Genomic DNA, 14,013 nt, shown 5'->3' with positions numbered 1-14,013 from the left:
TCTGCAAACTCTGCATCCCTCCACCGGTTACCAAGCAACCATAGATTGCTGCAGATAGTATATGTTAAATATGACCTGTGGGTATGGACACAAAAGGATTATGCATATTTTCATGAGATGGCAATCATGAACTGTCTAGCATGACCTTGGAAGCATCAAAATCTGAGGACCTTCATATCCTTCAGGAGACCTTCATGCTGTAGCCTTAGAGACAGGATGTAGAAGCCCTGTCTACACCAGGGAAGAGTTCCTATTCAGAACTGAGTGATAGGACGATGTAAGTTCTCATTTATTATTTATTGTGGTACCTTATTCAGGCACCACAAGAAAAGATGGGAATCTGGGAGTGAATGGGAAAGCTTTTGTACTAGGGTGTTTTAAGCATCATACTTAATTCTGAAAACTTTCCTTTCTTGGGAAAGGAAAGAACAAGGTATGCTGGGAATGTGCTGGCGATTGAAGGTGTGTGAACTCTGTCTTACACATGGTGGTACCAGCAGCACAAAGAAAGTCTATGAATTAAATGTGGCTAAATGTGTTGCAAGATGAAGCAGAATCTAGTTAACTGAGTTCATGAGAAATCTGTTGCTGTGTCTGGTTAAGAAGAATGTGACCTTATCTTGACTATACTGATGCTGTTTTTTTTTTCCCAAATGGACCCTTCATTGATGTTACTACCTTCAGAAGAATTTCATCTTTATTACATAAGTCATGTGACCTTGGGGTTCTACTAAGAAATAGAATACTAAGAAATAGAATGATCACAATGTTTTAATAGAAAAAAAGACATCCATCCTACTCATTTATGCAAATTTACTGACAAAGATTCTGCAACTATTTATCTGAGTCATCTGAAAGCAAACAGTAAAATCTGTAGCCTGTTGTCAAAATTGTTGGAAATCTCCAGAACTGAGAATTGTACTATAGATATTCTTTATTCTCTTGAGACAATCTGAAATTCAGGACACATTTATGCATTCATTCAAGACCTGTTTTTATTTTGTGTTCATGAGCTTTTTACCTGCATGTATTTCTGTGCAGTGTGTGTGTGTGTGTGTGTGCGCGCGCGCACATGCGCGCACACACTGGTGTCTGTTTAAGCCAGAAGAGGGCCAGAACTGAACTTACAGTGTATAAGCTGCCATGCTGCTCCTGGGAATTGAACCTGAGTCTTCTGCAAGAACAATCAATGCCCTTAAATACTCATCCAATGCTACAGCTCTATATACTCCTTTAAGAAGTGCTGATGGTATCATTAAATTTAGGGTAAGTTTTATTTTCCATCTTTACAAATTTTCCACAATTAGCCATAAATATTTACTGTACAAAGTTTCTTTAGCTGAATGGGGAAGATAAAATTCTTGATGATAAAGACTCTGGCCCAAGTAGTGATTCCAGGGACATTAGTCCAAGTTTCTATTCATCTATAGCTTATGACAATGTCACTTAGAGACATTCATGTACAGCAGTAAAAGAGCCTCTTAAAACTCTTGTTAAACAGACATGATGTTAATTTTAACATCAACTTCAATGTATTTGTTTTTGCTAATGAGGAAGTATTTGTAGGCTTATAAATAGCATAGTCCTAGGAAATATATAAAAATACCTACCATTTTTCTTACAGGACTCAATGGGAAAGCTGATTTAGGGTGAGAGTTTTCTATAGAAGAATGAGAGCACCTTTATAAAAAATATGTCCTTGGTAAGTTACCCAATTTACTGAAACCTTAGTTATTACATGCAAAGAGAAAAGAAACCAATCAATCAATCAACCAACCAACCAACCAAATCAATCAATCAAACGAACCAAGAAAACCACCCTCAAAACAATAGCTAATCAGGATCATTATGAAGATGAAAAGTTGTGAGGTTCATGGAGCATCTGCTTTGGTCTTGGCAGATGGCTGCAGTCCATTCTGGGAGGTCTCCTTCATAGGATAGAGCCTTCCTCTTTCCTTACAAAGGCTACATAAAGCATTATAATCAATCAACTACTTTGGGAACATCCAAGCCCATCCCCAAATAAGAGACTTCCCCACTCTGTCAATCAATTAGAAAGCAAGATCATATTGAGTTCAGCATAGGATTGTCACAGAGATTTCAAAGAGATGGCATTTATCTTTTATGAAAAACGAAGTAGAAAGACAGACAATATGAGAAATTAGCATATGATTCTGTGAATGACTGGAAGAAGGTTGCTTTGCTTTCTGTTGTCTACACTAGGTTCAGTCTGCTAATGATGGCCCCAGAGGTTTGTAAATCATACATAAGACTGTCTAACTGCTGGCCCAAGGGGATTTGTCAATAGTCTCTGTGAAAAAGTAGCAGCTACAGCTCTGCAAGACCTTGATGCTACAAGTGACTGAAGAGTGAGTGCATTCAGGCAAAGGGACATTTGGAGAGAAGTGTGTATGGGAGCAGAATCTGGGCAGAGAATCTGTGTGTGTAAGAGTGAAGACTTGAAAAAATACAGTTTAGAAAAGATAAAGGTGTTCTTATTCTAGCAATGAGATGATTAACTGTTAGGGAGCAAAGATCATGAGTTCCACAAGAACCTATTGTGCCCACATAATGGAATCCTAAACAACACAGGACACAGATATTGTTCTCTGGTTGGTGGAGCAGCTGACAAAGTCCATAGGATGGAAGTCAGCAGTCAGCAAGGATGACTGGATCATGTCATCTACTGTTTATTAGCTACTAATTATGTGCCAGGAGAGATGTTCTGTTTTTTCATGGATATGATTTCCCAGTTTCTGACAATGATATAAATGTATCTCTTTAGGCATAGAAGTTCAATAACTTGACCAAAATTTCACATTTTTAAATGGCATAAAAGCAGCAATGATATTTTTAAATTATTAACTTAAGGGTAAAGCATTGAAGAATAGAAATTATGAGACCTGAATGTAAATCAGAAAGGTGGTTTTGGTAGTTTTAAAAGAAAAGGGGAGAAAAGGGAATTTGTGCTTAATGCACAAAAGTTAGGAAGAAGGCATACACTCTTGATATTGGTGTACTGTAAAATGACATCATTTAAAAATCATAAACACATTGCTTTTGTGGTTTAAAACTACCGGTGGGTTATGTCACATACGAGGAAGTAGAACATAAGAGGTGTAGGCTTAGAAGCCAGAATGTCTGGGTTTGAATGCTCATATCCAACTCGTTGAACAGCTTTCTTAGCCCTAGTATTCTCAAATTTAGCAAAGGAGAAAAAGAACAGCTATAACATAAAATAATTAAAGCATGAAGCTGAATCCGTGACATGAATTGTTCAGAACTACTCAGTCTTCATCAATCATCAGGTATTTATACAAAAACTACCTATAGTGTTCCACATACCAAACTAGTCTACAGGGTTACAGGCATAGAGAAAAGATAGATAAAGGAAATGCCACCTACCTACCAAAAGATCACAGTTTTGGGTTCAACATCCCACTACAGACTATATCATTGTTCGAACATTTCATTGAGCTATTTTTGGAAATAGTAATTTAAAATCTCCATTGAAATTTGTTCTTCAGTCTAAGAATGAGAACCTTTATTCTCTCTACTTCTCTCTTCCAATGACTTCACTACCATCTGGTTGATGCAGGTGATCTTTGATGATGGGTGTTTCCTGTCATTCCCAAGAACTTTATACATTCAGTAACGATATTTTTTGTAGCCTTCTCTCATGTGTGAATACCGGTCATTCCGAAGTCAAATGTCTACTCTGTTGCTCAAGTTGTGTCCCCCTAGACTTACATATTATATAATAATTACATAATATTATATCATATGTTAATTAATACACAGCATATTTTAGTGAATATTTTTTCCCAGTTGATTTTTAAAAATTTGGCTGTTAATGTCTCCTTTACATATTGTGGAGATAAATTAGCTATATGAAGTCTCATTTATTATTCTGGAGATAAATTGGCTGTAGAACGTCTCACTTATATATTCTGGAGACAAATGCTTGTGATTAGAATTTTCAGTATTGTACCAAATAAAGAAAAGATTTGTTTTAGGAATATCAGGTACTTACTACCTTTTAAACCACAAAAAGCCATGCCTTTCAGCTTCTGGAGCATGAAAGGGTCCAAGTACTTCTATTCTGCCCATGATGACATTGTCTGAAAGGATTCTAAATTAGAGAGTTCAGAGTCAACATTAGCATTGGTTGAATAGATGAAAAATATTGGTAGAAGGAACAGAATGTCCTTTTGAGGATAACCACAGTACATTAAAAACAGAGAGATGAGCAGTTGTGATAGCTTCTGATATACAACAGAAAAAGAAAATTTCTAGGTAAATAAATGGGAAGAAAATGAGAACAGCAAGGCCCTTATATTTAACACAATGAAGTGAGGCACGGAAATGATCAATCCAGCAGATGCTTTAATATCACAAGAGCCCATAAGAGGGGCTGAGACTGGGGACACGGCAAATGATTTACCTTTTATGCAAGACAGACACTGGCCTCCTGACCGCTTTGGTTTTCAACATGTTCAGTGTTTATTATTTAAAAAATGGGAAGTATCCAGATCATAAAAATTCCTATGGCAGCAAACAATCACTGTTAAGAGGGAGAAGTCAGATTAAACAAACACAATACTATAGTTCTAGATAAGGCTGTGCCCCACAAAGATGCTCCTGTGTTGAACGTAATGATGCTTATGATATCCGAACATTAAAGAAACAAAAATCATATTAAAGAATTTGAAACAATCTTTTCATTAGTTTTGAATGGAAGGTGGGAAAGGTGCCAACATTTTTCTTAATAGTAACAAATTCATGCAATATCATATAACTTATAACATGGTTTTAAATATATTAATTTGTTGTTTTTTTCATTGTCCCTACCCCTCATTCTTCAAGACAAGGTAAAACAAAGCTTAGGGTAAGAGATATAAAACATACAACCAGTTTGTAAGAAAGAATAATAAGAACACAAACAACCCAATTCAAAAGTGGGCCAGAGATCCAAATGGCCACCTCCTGGAAGACACCGTATAGATGGCAATTGGGCATATGCAAGAGTAGTGCATACCATCTGCCACTAGAGAGTCTCTGATTAAAACCAAAGTGACACAACACCCATTGCAATGACCAAGATCCAAATCACTGACAACCACAAATGCTCTTGAGAGAAGGACGCGTCAGTGTTTTTGTTGATTGCTGGCAGGAATGCAAACTGGTACACAGCGTCTCCCTATGTTAAACATATACTTCTTCAGTCCAGTTACCTTATTCCTTGCTATTTAGCCAAATGAAATAAAACGTCATGATCACACAAAACACATGTTCATATAGCTTTATTTGTAATTGTAACTAGATGCATACAATACTGTACATTGCAAGAAGTGATGCATTATTTAGGCTAAAACAGAAACAAGTCTTCAAGACTGAGCAATGATAGAAAGCTGTTATGTGTTTCTGTCAAAATTTATAATGTTCACTAATGCACAGAATTATGTGTGGTGGTGTGTCAATGTAGATCAACTGATGGTAATAAACACCTCACCATGGTGGGGCCTATTGATAGTTGAGGAGGCCATGCATGGGTGACAATGATCAGGATGCAGGAAAAGCCTGTTCCCTCTTTTTACTTTTGCTGGAAACCACAAATTGCTCTAAAATAGCAATTATTTCCATTTAAAAAGGAATGATTCATAACCACAGGATACAATGTGTGATTCTATTGATGGATACACAAGACAATCAGTGGTGATGCAACTAGGATTTGATTTCTGCTGAGAGAACAGACTGGAAGAGGCTATGAGTCGCTCTTCTGGGGATATCAGTGACTTTCTATTTCTTGATTTGATTGCTAACAAGCACCTTGTGAATATTGATAGAGGCTTACGCTTTTCGTGTCAGTTTTCTGTCTGTAATATATCTCAACATCTTAATATAAAGCCGGCACAAGTTAAGAAAAAGAAAAAAAAATCCAACTATATCTTTAAATGTAATTTCCTGGGAATCATTTGTTTTCTTGAGGTTGGTGGAGAAGCAAGTTATCTCTCTTAAAATTTCTTTCTAATAATTTATAAGAAATTAATAAAACATGGGTGGTTCAGTTAGAATTTAGGCAAGAAAAGAAAAATTAAGAATTTAAAACAGAATTTAATCTAAGGAAATGGTTACACAAAGAATGGAAGAATTGAGAAACTAAGCTGGTGTCTTAGTTATTTTTCTATTGCTGTGGGAGACGCCACGAGAAAGGCAACTTATAAAACAATATTTAATATAGGGGCTCATGATTCTAAAGGGTTAGTTTATTTATGATCATCATGGTGGGGGGCATGGCAGCAGGCAAGAGGGGACATTGCTGGAGCATCAGCTGAGAGCTCACTGTTGAGACAACAACCAAGAGGCCTACAGAGCAACTTGGATGGTGTGAATTTTTGAACCCTCCAGGTCTGCCTCAAGTGACAGTGATACACCTCCTCCAATAAGGCCATACTTCCTAACCCTTCCCAACTAGATCTATCAACTAGGGGCCAAACATTCAAACAGAAGAGCTTGTGGGAGCCATTCTCATTCAAACCACCACAGCTGGGGATTGGGAAGCAACCTTCAGGTATTTAAGTAGTAGTAAGAAGTCACAGGCCCTTAAGGACAAAGGAAGAAGTGGTCTCACTGGATGGCTGGGTTAAAAGTCACTTGAGTAAGCTGAAGGCAATGACTGGAATACAATATAGCCCAACTGAGCTCAGTTCCCAAGGTAGCTAGAGATGGGCAAAACCAGTAATGGACTTGAAGATAAAGATGGGCACAGACAGACACAACTGCAGAACAAAGAGCTTAGGAACACATTTCTCATTTTTATTTCTAGAGTCAAATGATTTACTAAGCTTTTTGAAATGTACTCAGTTTATCTCTTGGGTATTACAGCAAACAAATCTCTTGAAAATAAAGAAAATCATTCCTTTAGTTCTACATTCAATCTCAGTAAAGAAAATTTATACACACTTGAGATTATGAGAGCATCTCTTGTTTTCATTTTGAAGTTAATCAAAGTAATAAAGGGTATCTTGGTGTTCTGAAAGTAGTCATTTTTACCATTCACATGATTTTGATCTTTTATTTCATTTACTTAAAGTGGATGATGAGTCTAAATCTGAATTTTAATTAAAGTTGTTTTCAAACATGCAATAGTGTCACTTTGACTCACATTGTATTTTCACTGATTTAAACTGAATAAACAGTTTTCACTTGCATAATTTTTAATGCAGAAAGGGAGCAATGGCACCTGTAGGATTAGTCTTGTACGATGATGGTGTACTGCCAGTTGCATTGTTTAGTTAAGAAATGAACATGGCCCTATTCTGATATTCTTGGCCTGGCCATTCTTTAAAGTCAACAATAAAACAGCACTACTTTGAAAGGTACTCTTAGGATGAAGTGGGAGTTCTCAACGTGACCACCATTCAACTTCTTAATTTTTTCTCTGTTCTTCTAAAGAGTAACAATGGCACATTTCAGGAAAATTCTATATAACTAATTTGCAATCCTACCCTTTTGCACACATGCACACATTTATGTTTCATTATACATCACATTGTAAGATTTAATGTACCTGACCTTTATTGTTTCTTGCTTCTAATTTAGACAACCCTTCCATAGGAAGCTTTGGAAATTACCTACTGACATGCTAATAAGCCAACATCATCATCAACCTTCTTTTTGGCTTATGCCATTAAAACATTATCTGCTACCTCATTCAGACTTAATATTCTGATATTACATATATTCCTATATTTAAAGATATTAGGTAAATTTTAGAATGAAGCATTGTGAAATTTTCCCCAGTATAAACTGCCTCTCACATAACTTTGATTCAGATAGTTTCTGTTAATAGAAGGAAAGCAAAAGTGAAGAAATAAATTCTTTAATGGGGAAGTCATTGAAAGTACAAAACGGAATGAAAAACATTGATGCTATTTAACCCCGTTTTTTTATGCAAAGAAGAAAAGCACATTTTGAGAGATTAAATTAATGTTCATCTTGAAATTTTTGTCTTAAGCACTTACCTAAAATTCAATGAAGAAACAGCATGGACTTCCCAGAACCATCTATTTTGTTTTCTTTAAAATAGCAGTTGATTGTGGCATTTGAAGATTTCTCAAGAGCTCCCAGGGGCTTGTAAATCCTATTTATCTGTAATTAAAAAAAAAAAAAAAAACACACCTGCACTGAGCCATTTATACTAACATGTTTATTACAGAAACAGAGGCCTGAGTTGGAAGTTCTAGAATGTATGGCCTCCTCCAAACCCTCCGACACCATTAACAACTTGGAATACCCTACTCAGAAACTCAGCTTCCTTTAAGCAAGACAAATGGACTTTTATTCTAGAAGTTCTTTGACAGTTGAGGATGGCCAGGCCTGGAGGCATGAAGTCACCATGCAGGATGAAACAGCTGGTTAGCAACCACCAAATGTTCTTAATATAGCCCTTTATTTTCAGTTGATTAAGAATGAGAAATGAGAGAACATGGATTCTTCTGTTTTTCTGAATAGGCAATTTTCTAGAATATTGCACCATCATAATTTCTACTAAAGTCAAGGAAATTACTGCGGAGGTCAGATGCCTCAGAACAACATGTTCTCTGAGAGCGTAAACTTGAGCAGTTTTAAATAGAAATCCCACAGGAGCTGACGATAGCAAAGGCAGCCTAAAGTAATTTAATAATCTATATGGTGATTGTGATATGGAATAATCACATATAAATAGTAAATAGTTCACATCTCTTAAAAGCAGATGCTTTTCAAAGACTTTGCTTGCCGAAAGAATTTACAGAATTACTAGAATTAAGAGAGAGGGGCACCTGGTGTCCACCCTGAGAGTGACTAAGGTAGGTTACACCCATGTCCATCAATAATATCTCTTTCCCAGGTTTCTTCTGCACGTTATTGCCTGTATCACTCTCTGCCCCCTGCCTGTGGCTGGCATTGTTATTCCAGGTGCCGGATGATTGGGAGCAGCAGAAACCCGAAGCTCTGAAATCCATGTATCGAGAAAAAGTGAGGGAGTGAGGAGAAGCACAGAGGGTGTTCAATTGAGAGTAGAGATGGAAAGGGGAGGCAAGAAATGACCCAAGAGGATGCTGGTTGCTCTTTGCCCCCAGCTCCAACCCTGCTCTTCCCTCTTCAACTTTCTTTAGTCAGGGCTGTCTAAAATAACCACTATAGTGATTTAAGCTCTCAAGCCTGGCTTCAGATGTCTTTTGATTTTGGATGCACATTGAAAACTGTCCAACCATAACCCTTCTTCCCTCTAATTTGAACTCAGGTTCACTTATTATTTCTTGAGATTTATTAGTAGAAGATAATTCCTCACAGTGCAATTAATCCTTGTGTCCATTAGAGTCGTCCACCATCCCCACTCCGTTACATTGTAGCTACACACCATCTGGCATTATTTGAATTAAACAAGTTATTGCGGTTGAATGACTTTGCTACTTTTTGTTTTCTTAAAGTGCATGCCATAACTACTTTTTTGAAAATTGGTATTCTGATAAGCTAATAATTTCTGCGTATTTGGAAATACTAAAGTATCATCACCAATCTCTTTAATATTGCTCCAGACCACAGGATGGGGAAATAAATGGGTACTTATAACACATTCTTGTATTTTCTATGTAACCACATATTTCATAAATGCACACATGTAAGAAACTTTCCACATAACTTTAGCTGACAACATAGGATTGCTAGTGACTTCTTTCCCTCTCAGTCTGAGACTGATTACCCTGCGTGTTTGTTTGTTTTCTACTTGGGTCCTTGATCACCTCTGACTGCAGCATTCACATGGAGTCACTGTGTTGAAGTATCTCACAGGTGGCTTAACCTTGATAAGATTCATGGCTTTAATAAAAATTCTACCATGGATGGAATATTGATTGTAAGATGGCTTTAGTGTCTTCTCTTCTTCCCCCACCGAGAAGTAGCCCTGCTTCAGCTTGCATCTCAGGGACAGTGATTAAATGCCAGTGTCTAATACATCTCTACTATTACTGACTTCTGTTCCCTGTGGCACACCCAGTGTGTGCAGAACTCTTAAACCTGAGAGTGGCTGCCTCCCAAATTGCTGTGAATTAAAGTCATCAATCCTATTCTCCGGTACGCTGCAGCCTACGGGACATTGAAAAGCAACATCCCTACATGGATGGTAGGTGGAAAGAGAAAATAGTAACTTTCTCTCTTTTTATTTTTATTTAAATTATAGGTCAGCTAACTTAAATTCTAGGTTGCCCAACTCAGAATTTCTGGTGTGAGTAAAGTTAAAATTTAGTGTTAGGACATCAAATAAAAATACTATCTCTTGGGCTGGAGAGATAGTTCCCAAGTTGACAGCATTTACTGGTCATGCAGAGGTCCTGAGTTTAGTTCCTGGCATCCATATTGGGCATCTCATGATCACCTGTAACTCAAGTTCCAGGAGAACCTGTACTGTCTTTTGACCTTCACAGGCACCTGCACAATGTGGTGTATATCCATGCACTTAGGCACACATACGCATATGCATGAAATAAAATAAATACTATCTCTTTTACTTAGCTCCCTGAGAAATTTTTATCCAGGGTTTAGGTTGGAATTAGAAGCCAGTGTCTTACCACAGCCTGCCACAAGAGAAACATGCATTTTGTTGACTTTTTATGCCCTATCTTAGGCACATGGTATTGAAGAAAGCTGAAGGAGGTAACTTTTTTCTTACTAAGGGAATTGCCTCAAATTTGAGCATGTGTAATTTGAATGGGCCATTTAAAAGAAAGCAAAGAGATATGATATTAATCCAATCAGGAATTTCATTATCCTTTGCAGCAGTGAATTTGGGAAGTGAAATGAGTTCATTACACAAAATTGGAACAAGTGGTCCCCTCCTACCTTAGTAGGACATAGACAAACATGGGATGGAGCCATGCTACTGATGACCATGCCCTAGTGAGCCGTCTACCTAAAATCATAGTCTTTATCCCTGAATGTTTTCCTGTGTAGCATGTCCTTTGACTGATGCACTATTTATCCCCTGTCTCTTCACAGTAAAGATAAGATCAACAAGGCAGGAAAGTTGTTCAATGCAATATCTCTGATGCACACAACAATTGCTCATATACAGAAGCTTGTAGAAACAGTTGCCACACGAACAAACAAAATAGTGAGTGGTGATATAGTTAAAGTTATCAAGTTTAACTCCAAGGAGAGACTATTTTTTATCATAAAGATATTCAGGTCCAATATAGAGTTATAAATGATAATCTTTATACATATTCATCTTAGATATAAATCAAACCAGAGGAAAACATATTATTAAATAACACAGGTGTTGTAAAGGAGAAAGTCCTCTACTATTTTAATTTTAAACATTTCCTTCTTCTTCTTTTTTTTTTTTGGAAATACTGTGTTAATCTTCTGTTCATTATCCCTATAGCTTTCACCAATAATTTCATCACAATCTGATGACGTCACAATGGAAAATAATGAGGAACCCAAATTGGTATTTATCTACTGTCCTTGTAATGCCAGGATGGGTGGCCTAAGGGCTGAAGATTGTGGGGCATGTTCTACAGGCTCTCCCTTCTGTAAGTTATGCTTAGGAGACTGGAATCCATAAGGTCAACTTTGAGGAGTACTGATGTGAAGATGGGAAACATGAGCAGATCTTAGGCTTAGAGATGACAATAACTACAGTGCCACAGGGCACTCAGGTGAAATGCAGACATGGGTGTCCACACTGCATTCCTACACATATTCCACCTGGTGACTTCTGGTGCTGTAGAAGTTATTAAGGAAGATTGGCTAGGGATGGTTATAGACACTGGAGAAGCAGCAGCTACTTATCTGAATAATTTTCAAATGACTGAATAGGCATTACTTTTTAAAAGTGACCTTAGGCTGCTGTATTTTACAGATTGCATGGTATGTCCGCCGACAAAAGCTGAACTTGGGAGTCTTGTTAATGCTATTCTGCAAGGAAACCATCAGGAAAGATAATTTCAGCAATGAAGATAGAAGAAGGAAAACCCAGGTCTGGAAGGTTCTCAAGTCCTCTTCTTGTGTCCAGACTCAGAGGACAGGGTTTTGTTTCAGCCTTTACCACTTTGAACTTGGCTTCAGTTTTCTTAATTAGAGTGTCATCCTAATCTGATGCTTTTCAACCCAGGGTCATGGTTTTTTTTTTCCCCCCACAGGGATGCTTCATCCTATCTAGTGTTATCTGGTGGCATTTTTCATTTGTGGAACTAAGGGGTACATATGGCACATAACAGGTATGGACTAGAGTTCTACTGGGCATCTCCAATGCACAGCAAAACCCTCTTGGTGCAGTGCAAAGTTACAAAAATGGCTAGGCTGAGAAACTCTGGTCTAGACGATTCAAGTTCTGTGGCCACATTTTGTAACATCACCACAGGTCCTACTCAGGTCTGTGAATTTGCACTAGGTAAGCCTGATTCCCTATCATCTAAAATTTCCTCAAAATCCACATTCTACACTAAAGTCCTTCCTGTAGCTCCAAGCTCTCTCCATACACCGTCTTCATGCTCCAGTAATGCTGTTCCTCACACCTCCTTGAGTTCCTGAACCTGCTAATATTGTTATTAGGACACATTGCCTTAGATTGACTTCCTTCCTTCTTTCCTTCCTTCCATCCATCCTTCCTTTCTCCCTCTCTCCGTTCATCCCTCCCTCTCTCCCTCCCTGTCTCCCTCCCTCCCTTCCTTCCTCCCTCCTTCTATTTCCTTCCCCACCCTCTCTCTCTGTCTCAAACAGGGTCTCACAATGTTGCCCTGCCTGGAGCTCTCTATATTGACCAGGTTGACCTCAAACGTACAGAGATACGTGCACATCTACTCCCCTATGGTTAGGATTAAAACTGCGCACTTCCACTGTTTCCTTTCTTAATTGAAAACAGATTCTTCACACATACAATACAATACCACCAGAGTTTTCCCTCCTTGCACTCCTCCTGGCTCCCTCTACTTCCCCTCTCACCCAGACCCACTCCCACTCCCTTCCCTCTTCAGAAAAGGGCAGGTCTCCAGGAGATGACAGCGAGACAGGACAAAGCGAAACCCTCCTATGGAAGCTGGACAAGGCAACCCAACAGGAGGAAAAGAGTCTCCGGAGCAGGCAAACGAGTCAGAGACACACCCACTCCCACTGTTAGGAGTCTCAGAAGAACAGCAAGCCAGCAATCATAACCTACACTCAGGGAACTTGGTGCAGACCCACGCTTGCCATTTCAGTCTCTGTGAGCCCTGCTTATTGATTCAGTGGGCCATGTTCTCCTGGTGTCCTCCATCCCCTCTGACTCCTCCTCAGAGTTGTGGTATTTAGTAAAGTTATTTCACCTGGTTTTTAATGATTGATTTTAAAATATCCAGCTGGGAGCAGCAGTGTGATGGTTTTGGATTCATAACTCTTATTTTAAAGCCAGTGTCATGCCAAACACAATGACGCTATGCCATAATCAGGTAGAGGATTCTGGCAAATGGACCTTTGTGGATATTTGAAAACTGAAGGCGATGTTGGCACTTAGAGATGTGTGGGTATCTTCTCTGACTTAAGTACTTGTTTTGTTCCCTCAAAGCTCAGCTTGTGAGCCAGAAAAGTCTTGGCTGCCAGCAAATACTTCCTATTATTGGCAGAGGCCTTTAACTTCAAGCTCTTGGGAGAAGGGCTGCGGCCATGATAATTTAGATCGAGTGTGGCCACTGTGGACGGGCAACTCACAGGGCAGGTTGGCCTCACTGTGGAGATTCTGCTTGTTGAATAAAACATTGCAGGAACTGACCATGGCCGCTTGGATGCTGATGTGGCTCCAGCTCATTTCTGTGACATTTTAATGTTCTGGGCAGATAAATAGGGAACGCAATAGAATCTCAGAGGCAGGAACATTTTACATCTGTGGCTTGGTTCTATCAAAACATCTTATGACAGCAGAAGCACAGGTGGGATTCATCATGGAAAAAAATCTAGATACCTTTACCAGGAAATTAGAACCTTAGGTGTGCCTTA

General features: G+C 38.4%; 1 protein-coding gene across 13 annotated transcripts in view; it reads right to left on the bottom strand.

Annotated features, from left to right (window-relative positions):
• Nucleotides 1-14,013, bottom strand: part of Dtna (dystrobrevin alpha) — a 341,323-nt gene that overhangs the window by 172,610 nt on the left and 154,700 nt on the right. For all 13 annotated transcript variants that reach the window (XM_051202197.1, XM_051202202.1, XM_051202203.1 and 10 more), the window contains exon 2: nucleotides 8,025-8,151. The gene's annotated coding sequence lies outside the window, so the exon portion shown is untranslated. The remainder of the gene's footprint in view (nucleotides 1-8,024; nucleotides 8,152-14,013) is intronic.

This window comes from Phodopus roborovskii, unplaced genomic scaffold (genome assembly GCF_943737965.1).
Source record: "Phodopus roborovskii unplaced genomic scaffold, PHOROB, whole genome shotgun sequence".
Taxonomy (NCBI): Eukaryota; Metazoa; Chordata; class Mammalia; order Rodentia; family Cricetidae; genus Phodopus; species Phodopus roborovskii.
This window is presented reverse-complemented; position numbering and strand designations above follow the sequence as displayed.